Genomic DNA, 9478 nt, shown 5'->3' with positions numbered 1-9478 from the left:
AGACTTAGTATCATTTTTATCCTTCACTGTTTAGTAGAATTTTAATGAAACCATCTGGACTTGGTAATTCCTTTTTGGAAGGCTATTAATTATTACTCTATTTTTTTCTGTTCATATGATCTACTTTCTCTACGTGTGCATTTTAATAGTTTGTATCTGTCAAAGAATTAGTCCATTTCATTTAAGGTAACAGATATGTAGGCATGCAACTGTTTTTAATCTTCCATCATTGAGCTTTAACACCCTTGGGACCGGTAGATTCAGCTTCTGTGTCATTTGCAATGTTAGTAATTTGTAGCTTGACGAGTGCCTTGTCTTAAGAAATTATTTTCTTATTTTTGTGTACAGGTGTTTTGCCTGCATGAACAGTACTCCCCCCCTTCCCATGGTTGCTGGGAATTAAATCTGGGTCCTCTGGAAGAGCAACCAGTGCTCCTAACCACTGAGGCACCTCTCCAGTCCTCTAATATTATTTTTTTTTAAAGACTGTGCTGTGGATATTGCTCTATATAAATAAAACACTGATGGCCAGTGACCAGGCAGGAAGTAGGTTGCCAGGCAGGAAGTAGGTGGGACAAGGAGAGAGGAGAATTCTGGAAAGCAGAAGGCTGAGGGGGGAGACACTGCAGCCACCGCGAGGAGAAGCAGCATGTGGTAAGCCACCAGCCATGTGGCAAGGTATAGATTTATGGAAATGGATTAATTTAAGATATAAGAACAGTTAGCAAGAAGCCTGCCACGGCCATACAGTTTGTATGCAATATAAGTCTCTGTGTTTACTTGGTTGGGTCTGAGCGGCTGTGGGACTGGCGGGTGACAAAGATTTGTCCTGACTGTGGGCCAGGCAGGAAAACACCAGCTACAAGACTGAGCTTTTTTTTTTTTTGACTTCTCATATTGATTTCCCATCTCCATTTTTATTGATTTCTGCTTTGATTAAACTGTTTCTTTGATTATCCGCCTTTGGGTTTATACTGCTCTCTTTTCTTTAGTTTCCTGAGATGGGAACTCAGATGATTGGATTCATCTCTCTTGTTTTCTGTCTCGTGTGTTTGTGTGTGTGTGTCGGTGTGTGTGTGTATGGTTTGTTTTGAGACAGGGTCTCTTATAGCTCTGACTTGCTTCAGACTTGCTATGCACTCAAGGTTGACTTTGAACTCTTGGCCTTCACTTCCCAAGTGGGAGGAACTACAGATGTGTATTATCAAGGAGGCTTACCTTTCTCCAATGAGAAATTCTCAGCACTCAAAGACAAAAGGAAAAACTCTTAATTAGTGCACCCATGTAGCCTCTAGCTATTACTTAAAGAGGCCCCGCCCCCATCAGAAATGTTTCATAGACATAGGCATTTTCATAATCTTTTCTATGTGACCATTGACCATTCTACGGCAGTCTTTTCACTCTCACCCTAAAGGAGATATTCCTTGGAGCTAAGTTTTATAGAAACTGAAATTTGCAGGTTTCTAGGTAAGACAGTTTTATCTTTAGCAAACAGAGCTCACTGTCTATGCTTTTCCAGGAAAGAAGGAGGGGCAAGCAGGTGTACGGAAGACAGTAGTCCAGTTTTGGCTCCTGTTGTCTGGGATTAGAGGCAGGTTTTTATCCTGTTTTCTCCTTACTATGTAACCTACGACTTCCTAAGTAAACTTGTTGATCATATTTAATTAATGTTAAAGCTTGTTATTTTTCCTTTTTCCTTCAGTACCACTATGCCTTGCAGACATTGTCAGTTTCCTGAGAAATCCACATGCTGATGCACCTACAAATCGTGTTACATTGTATTTCCATCTTTACCTAGCTTTAAATATTTAAAAATTTATCTTGGGAAAAAGTCAGGCAATCTGAGAGGCACAGAAAGTGTGACTGTTTGTTTCCAGTATAAAGGTTTGTTGAAGGCCGAGACACAAGCAGGTAGAAGCAGTTGGCTGCTTTCCTCAAGGCCTCCAGTAATTACTCAGCTCTCCAGGCCTGCTTCCTCTTGGCTCCAGGTGTGGCCACATCCTCTATACAATGAACTTGAGGGCCTGCTTGCCCTTAGAGACCTTGAGTAGCTTCTTCATGGGACACTGCTCTGAAAGTGTCAAGCCACATAACTCCCAGATCATGCCCCACAAATTTGGTATGTTTGCTGAGTCTCGACTTGCTGACATTCTTCATCATCCTGTGACCCTTGTTGAGGCCCAAGACCATGGAGTGGGGCCGAGCCATGGCTGTTCTCCAATGGCTGCTGCAACGGGAAAGACCACACCCCTATTGTCTTAAGTCATTACAAATTTATATTTCAAGCTGTAGAAAATTCAGTTTATCTTACTGATAACAGGGAGACAAGGATTTAGAAGTGCAATGGTCATGATTCTCAGTCATAAACAACAGGTACCGAATCTTGTTAACTTTAAGCAAAGGTGAAATTGTTGAAATTAATATGGAACTGCTCAGAATGTTTTTAGGAAGCCTGCCAGATCCAGATTATTGGCTGCACACCTAGAGATAAACCTCCAAGTCCTGAAACAAAGCTAAGAGATCCAGTTGTACAGTGCTTGTCTTATGAGCGCACGCGTGAGTGCATATACATGCAGGGTTTGATCCCCAGCACTGCTAAAACAACATAAAACAAACAACAAAAAAGAAAAACAAGACAAACCAAACAAAACAAACCCCAAGTCCGTGAAGACTGCACTGTTGCTGAGACCAGGCACGGGCACCAGCAGCAGTTCTGGACTTTGTCCAGGAGGCTGGAAGGAGTGGCTGCCTCACATAGCACAGAGAACTGCTGGTGCCCACCTCTTCCGAGGGCCTGCCTGCAATGCAGTCTCAGAGGGTTCCGATGGGCTAGTTCCACAGCACAGCAGTCTCTGCTCTGCTAAGAAGCCAAGTGGTCAAGTGGGAGAGCGTTGTACTTTGAGATGACCCAGGGAGGGAGCCTAGACTCTCAGCAGGGTGCGCCTGTGCGTACTGTTTGACTATGAGCTCCTGGAGTGGCATAATGGTAAAAGGAGAGCAGAGCTTTGAGGATCGGGCATTCTCCAGCCTGGATATGGTCCGCATAGCACGCAGCAACAGCCCTGCCCTAGGCATAAACTAGGCACATCATGTTCAGATTAAATGGAAGGCCTAAATGTCAGGTTCAAGACCTTGGCCTTTCAATACTGCCTATCTCCTCTACCATAAAATTAGGCTTTATCTAGGGACTTTTTTTGTTTGTTTTGGTTTTTTGAGACAGGGTTTCTCTGTGTAGTTTTGGTGCCTATCCTGGAACTCACTCTGTAGACCAGGCTGGCCTCAAACTCACAGAGATCTGCCTGCCTCTGCCTCCCGAGTGCTGGGATTAAAGGCGTGCGCCACCACTGCCGGGCTCTAGGGACTTTTATCTGCTTTGTGTGATGAAACCCCACAGTGAGAACAGGCCCAGAAGACCTGGCTCCTCACTAGGTGTTTGTTGACTAAGTGAACGGGCAATAAGCAAATCAGTCTCTATTGTGCCGGTCTTACCAACCTAGACCCTTGAGTCCATGTTCATCCAGGGACTTTCTTCCTGACTTAGTGACTTGGTTTTACCTTTTTTTCAGCGTCACTGCAGAGGGTTCAAAAGTGCCCATCTGTCCAGGCAGCTTCCATCCCCGCTTCCCGGGGTGTCATGATGGGCACCTGCTATGGTGTGAGAAGAGAAGCCAGCTCTGCTCCCTCCCACGGCCCTTTCAGCCCAGCACCCCGCTGTTCCTTTTCTGTCTTAGCTGCACCTCTCTCTCCAGTCTTGGTTCTGAATTTCCCCTTGCTCCGTTGGACCTCAGCAGATGTGTCTCACTACATCAGTCTCTACCTCTGAGGGATGGCAATCAGCCGGTGAAAGAGCTTTCCTCGGACTGATCCCTGTGTCCTACGCAAAAGTCATGTCTTAGCCACAGAGCCCACAGATAGAGCCTGTGGGACCTAGAAAGGACTTCATAAGTCATCCTCTCTTGCCTCTTCTGAGGTAGCCTTTGCACCCGCTACCCTCCTACCTGCCTAGAGTGTCCCCTTGATCTTCTGATGGCTGGCCTCTTTTACATTGATATAAAATTCACCTCTTCATATGGCTCTGCCTGGAGGACTCCATTTAGAGTAGCCACCTAGGGCCTTTCCATCCTAAGACTGTGCTGTAGGGATCGGCCTGTTGCTTACCACTAGTTCATACATACAGTTATTCATTTATCCACCACACAAGCCGATGAATAGTGCACGGCACATATTAGAAACTTAATAATGTGTGCGTGTTGTGTGTGTGTGGGGGGGTATGTGTGAGGGTGCACACTCTTGTTTGTGTGTGTGCATGTGGAAGCCAGAAATTTCAGTATTGGTGTCTTCTAGATCGCTCTCCACTGTATTTTATTGATGCAGGGTCTCTTGCTGAACTTGGAGATCACCTAGGCTAGTCTAGCTAGTGGGTTTGTCTTGGGGGATCCCCTGTCCTCCTTTCAAACTCTGGGATGATAGGCAGGTCACCATGCCCACCTGGTTTTTAGTGCAGCTGCCAGGGATCCAAACTCCAGTCCTCCATGCTTACACAGCTGGTACATGCTTACACAGCTGAGCCATCTCGTCAGCCCCCAGTAATATCTGTTAAGTGAATGAATCCAGTTTAAGGCCAGGAAAGAAAAGTGACCTTTGCAAGGTCACAAGACTGGCCAGTGAAGAGCACAAATAAGAACCCGTGGCTCTTGACTTTGTTCTTGGCTTTTCCTATCATACTAGTTTTCATAGTGACAGTGTAAAATGGACAAACATTTCTCAGTGTGTGTGTTTGTCTCCACATTGGCTGTTTGTGCATGCCAGTCATACTTACTGTCTTAAATAGGGTTTCTATTGCTGTAATAAAACACCATGATCAAAAAGCAAGTCAGGGAGGAAAGGGTTGATTTGGCTTACACTTCCATATTGCTGTTCATCATTGAAGGAAGTCAGGGTAGGAGCCTGGAGGCAGGAGCTGGAGCAGAGGCCATGGAGGGGTGCTGCTTACTGACTTGCTCCCTATGACTTGCTCAGCCTGTTTTCTTATAGAACTCAGGACCCAGTGACAGCACCACCCACAATGGGCTGGGCCTTCCCCCATCAATCACTAAGCCCCACAGCTGGATCTTATAGAGGCATTTTCTCAATTGAGATTCTCTCAATTTAACTCTGGTTTGTGTGTCAAGTTGACATAAAACTAGCCAGCACAAATACTAAATTGGTAGAATTTATGTTTTCCTAAGCAAGGACACAGAGCCTTTAGGATGCTAAGTGAGTTGCCAGGCATATCCCCATCCCCCCACCCCCACCCCCACGCCCGTGCGCGCGTGCGTGTGTGTGTGTGTGTGTGTGTGTGTGTGTGTGTGTGTGTGTATGAGACAGAGAGGGAGGAAGAGAGAGAAAGGGGGAAGGAGGGAGGGAGGTAAAGAATATAAATATCTGGGGTCTGAATCCAGCTTACTCTGACATTCAAATTCTTTGTTCTGCATCTGCTGCCTGACTTTCTAGGTACCATTTGTACTTTACTAGTGTGTCTGCACAGAAAACCTAAGCAGCAGGCAATGGGAATTTGGGGCACTATGGTGGGCTGACAGCAGGTATGGGGTAGGAAGGTTACACAGCTTTCCTTTTGTCCTTCAAATGGCAGTAGAGAAGTGACATCTGTCTCTGTCTCACAAGTGGGGCTCACTGCTCCAGGGTCCTGGAATGTAACTGTCACATGGTGTAAGTGGCCTTGAAAGTTGTGTCGTCTGGATGAAAACCCTCTACTCAGCTCCATTGGACTTTCTGATGATAGGGCCAGCAAAGGTGGGATTTTTGTAATTACTTCCCAAGTGACTGGAAAACAGAGCATCCCATTAATGATTGCTATATCCCACAAAACACCATGAAACTCAAAGACCCTTGGTTTCATCTGCTCTGTCTGCAGCCTGAATCCCCTGTTCATTCTGGTACCATCCCTGCCTTTGTTCTTCTGAGCTCATGGCGCAGCTATCTGGCTGACTCTGAACCTTGGACAAACTCAGCTACCCCTCCTCTGCACAGCACACTGGACTATTCCTTGGGATGTGGTGAGCTTCTCTGAGTGGCTTCCTTCCCAGCCCATGTTCTCCTGCTCAGCTGTGTTCCTGGTTCCAGCTCTTCCTGCCCTCTCTGGCAGGTAAAACCATTCCAGATGCATTTAGAACTGCCAGTGACAGTCAGTGCACAGCCAGGTCTTCCATCACAGTGGGATCTGTAGGTCAAGGGAAAGGGGGACCTCAGCACTCAGAACAGCTCCCTGAGGAGTGGCTGGACACCAAAAAATCTAAGCATGACCCCACAAACTTACACTCTCATCCGCACACTTCTGAAAAAGGATCTTGGGGTCATTGCCATCTCCTCCTCCTGTCTTCCATCTTCCATGGATAGAAAAATCCACTCAATACCAAATATCATTCTTGGTTCTGTCAAAGAATGGTTCAGATCTCTGATACCCTGTAAGTGATGGCTGACTTCTGTGACACACCGCTCCCACCATTCCAAGGGGTGGGGGAGGGGGTCGTGACTCATGAACTGCTTGCATCCCTGACATGTGTGTCTCTGTCTTTCCTCTATCTGCAATTCTACTTGCTCATTAAGTTTAGTTATATTCTTGGGCTGAAGCAACCTCTAGGGCTTGAAGTCTAATTCGCTCACTTTCTCTTTTGGAGACGGCGAAGAACAAAGGCAAAGGCAATACGGATGCAGGAGAAGATACACCTGTTCAAGACAGAAACCCTCAAAGCAGCCCCTTTTGCAAACCAAACATTAAAAGTAATTTGGGTTGAGCTGAGATCTCCCTGAACTCAAAAGTGCAGGTGTAGGGAGATGAGAAGGAAGAATTATCTTGGAGATACAGTAATAAGCTAATACAGTGTGCATGACAACTTGGGGACTGAGATTCATAAATATATTCATGTTTGCTTCCCAGCAAGATTGATTAAATACACAAGCAAAAAGTTAGAGTCAAAGAGAGAATGAGAGAGAGAGAGAGAGAGAGAGAGAGAGAGAACATGGGAGCCAGCTACAGAAGTTCTGTAAAGTATCAGGTCCAGACAAAGAATACTTCATCAAACACACAAACAGCCACTGCCTGAGACATTCGGGTTAGGAGCTGTCATAAATCAACCTGCCAAGAAACTTTGCAAAAGGTCATATTTACCATTCATCAGGCTCTGAGCATGTGCATGTTCATGGCTAGAAGGGAGAGACTCTTCTTGCGTGGCATTCTCCGAATCGCTTTCTGATTACCCAGCAGGAGAGGAGAAAGCATTCCTAGCTGATTCAGGGACAGAGAACTGAGAACAGAGACCCCCTCACTTCGGGCGTGGAGGCACATGCCTGGGAGGGGACATTACTTGGGCCCAGCCATTCACTTTCATGGTAACTCCTTTCACTTTTTGACAGGGCAGTGGTTTGACTTTGAAAAGAGCTCACCCACAGGTGTTGGGGGAAGCGACAGAGGCAGAGAGCAGCTCTGGGGGAGCGGTGGTCAAGAGGAAGGTGATATGGAGGGAAGTGGGCGCAGTTCAGGGTGTGGCCTGCTGCCTTCTAGGCCACTGAATTGGTTCTATTGAACAGGACCAAGAGATATTGGACTGGGACTCAGGTTCCCGTCCACGGAGTGGGTGTAACAATCCCCCCAGCACCCGCTTCTCTCCATCCCTGGCTGGGATCGAACCCAGGGACACCCCCTGCTCTGTCACCGAGCTATGCCCCCAGCCCTCTCTACCTGCTCTTTTGAAACAGTAATCGCCACATCGATCCCGCCGAGCTTGGGCATTAGAAGTTTTTCCTCCTGTCCACTGCATCCCGCACCTGTCCTCTAGCCTCTCTCTGCCCTCCCCTCCCCCCTCCTAGGCACAGGTTAAGTGTTCCATGCCTTGTTTATTCATTTTCTCACCCGGGCTCCACACACCCTCCTTTAGGATACATTTGTTGTCTTCATCTCAGTGGTGAGAGAAGTGAGACTCGTGGGGATGATAAAAGGTGACAGAGAAGGCAGTCAATAGAACAGGCCAAGTGTAGAGTTCGGACCGGGGTAGACTTAGCCAAAGCCCTTACGTATAATGCTTATAACGCTTTAATTTACTTCTTTTCCTGACCTCCCCTTTCCCCTTCTTCCCACCACCTTTCTCTTCATCTCATTTCTGAGACAGAATCTCAGTACCCAGGCTGGCCTCAAACTCACAGCAATTCTCCTGCCTCAGTCTCCCTAATGCTGGTATTGCAGACCTATTTCCAACCCCTCTATGTTTTTAGTTATTTTCTCTGGGCACCACTCTCCTTTCTCTAAGTAGATAGGAGGACCAGATGCTCTCTCAACCTCCTTTTCCATTTGGGAACTCTGGTTGCTAGTCCTTTGGGTATAGTCAACTCTGTCTGAGCTTGACCTCGCTGAGCCAACTGCCCCCTACCTACACTTCCCTGTGAGGTCCTTGTCCCAGGCACTATTCAGGGTTCCCCAGTTTCAGCCCCCCCCAGGCAGAGAGGAGCAGTTGAGGGCCTGGAGGGTGTTGTAGGCCAGACTGTCACTGCCTGCTGCAGCCTCACCTGAGGGCTGTACAACCCTTGCTGCCCCCCCCCACCTCAGATGTGGATGGAGTGATGCAAGGGACCCTGCAGGGTGATTAGATACCCCCAGGGTGCTGTGCTACTTGGTCTGACTGGCTGCTGAGGAATGAGAGTGCTGTGTTGTGTAAACACATTTGCAGCTAGAGCTGTGTGTGGCCCTCGGGGGCCCATTTCCTGGGCTTGGTGGCGAGAAGTGTCTTCACAGCATGATTGACGGAGGAGCCGTGGGGAAAGCTAAGCAGATGGTGATTTCCCTCAGTGTGGACTCCCCTGCTCTTAGCTAAAGGGCAGAAGGAGCGGTCTGGAGTGGCTGTGGGGCCAGGGACCCCAGGTGGCCTCTAAGCATGTGGACATATGTGGACATATTCAGCCATGTGCTCCACAGTTCGCTGCCCTTGACCAGTAAGGGCAAGTGAGGGCAGGAAGTCTCCTCTGGGGGGTCACTCAGGGTGTGTGGTGGGACTGGGTGGCTGCTGCAGGAAGAAGAGGCTCCCTCATGGTGCCCTGTCTCCATCTTGGGAGCGAGTGGGATGGAGTGATGGGTGCCAGCTGGTGGCACTAACTGGGTGGGGCCTTCAGGGAAGGAATTCCACTTTATTAGTGCATGATTAGCCACTCATATTAAAATGGGGGGGGATGCTGGGACTCTGTGAGCACCCCCAGCAAGCCACAAAGGGAGGACTCAGCATTTAGCAATGGCTTAGGGTGCAGATCTTACTCAGTCTCCTCGCTGTAACCGAAGCTAGGTGGCTTCTAAGTCACAGAAATGTATTTCCCACTGTTCTGAAGCTGGAAGTTGAGGTCAGGATGCCAGCATAGCAGAGGCCCTTATGAACAGACTACTGACTTCCCAAATCCCCACGTGCCAGAGAGCAGCCAGCAGCAGCACACTGTCTCA

Source organism: Peromyscus maniculatus, chromosome 3 (assembly GCF_049852395.1).
Source record: "Peromyscus maniculatus bairdii isolate BWxNUB_F1_BW_parent chromosome 3, HU_Pman_BW_mat_3.1, whole genome shotgun sequence".
NCBI lineage: Eukaryota > Metazoa > Chordata > Mammalia > Rodentia > Cricetidae > Peromyscus > Peromyscus maniculatus.
Note: the sequence above shows the minus strand (reverse complement) of the source record.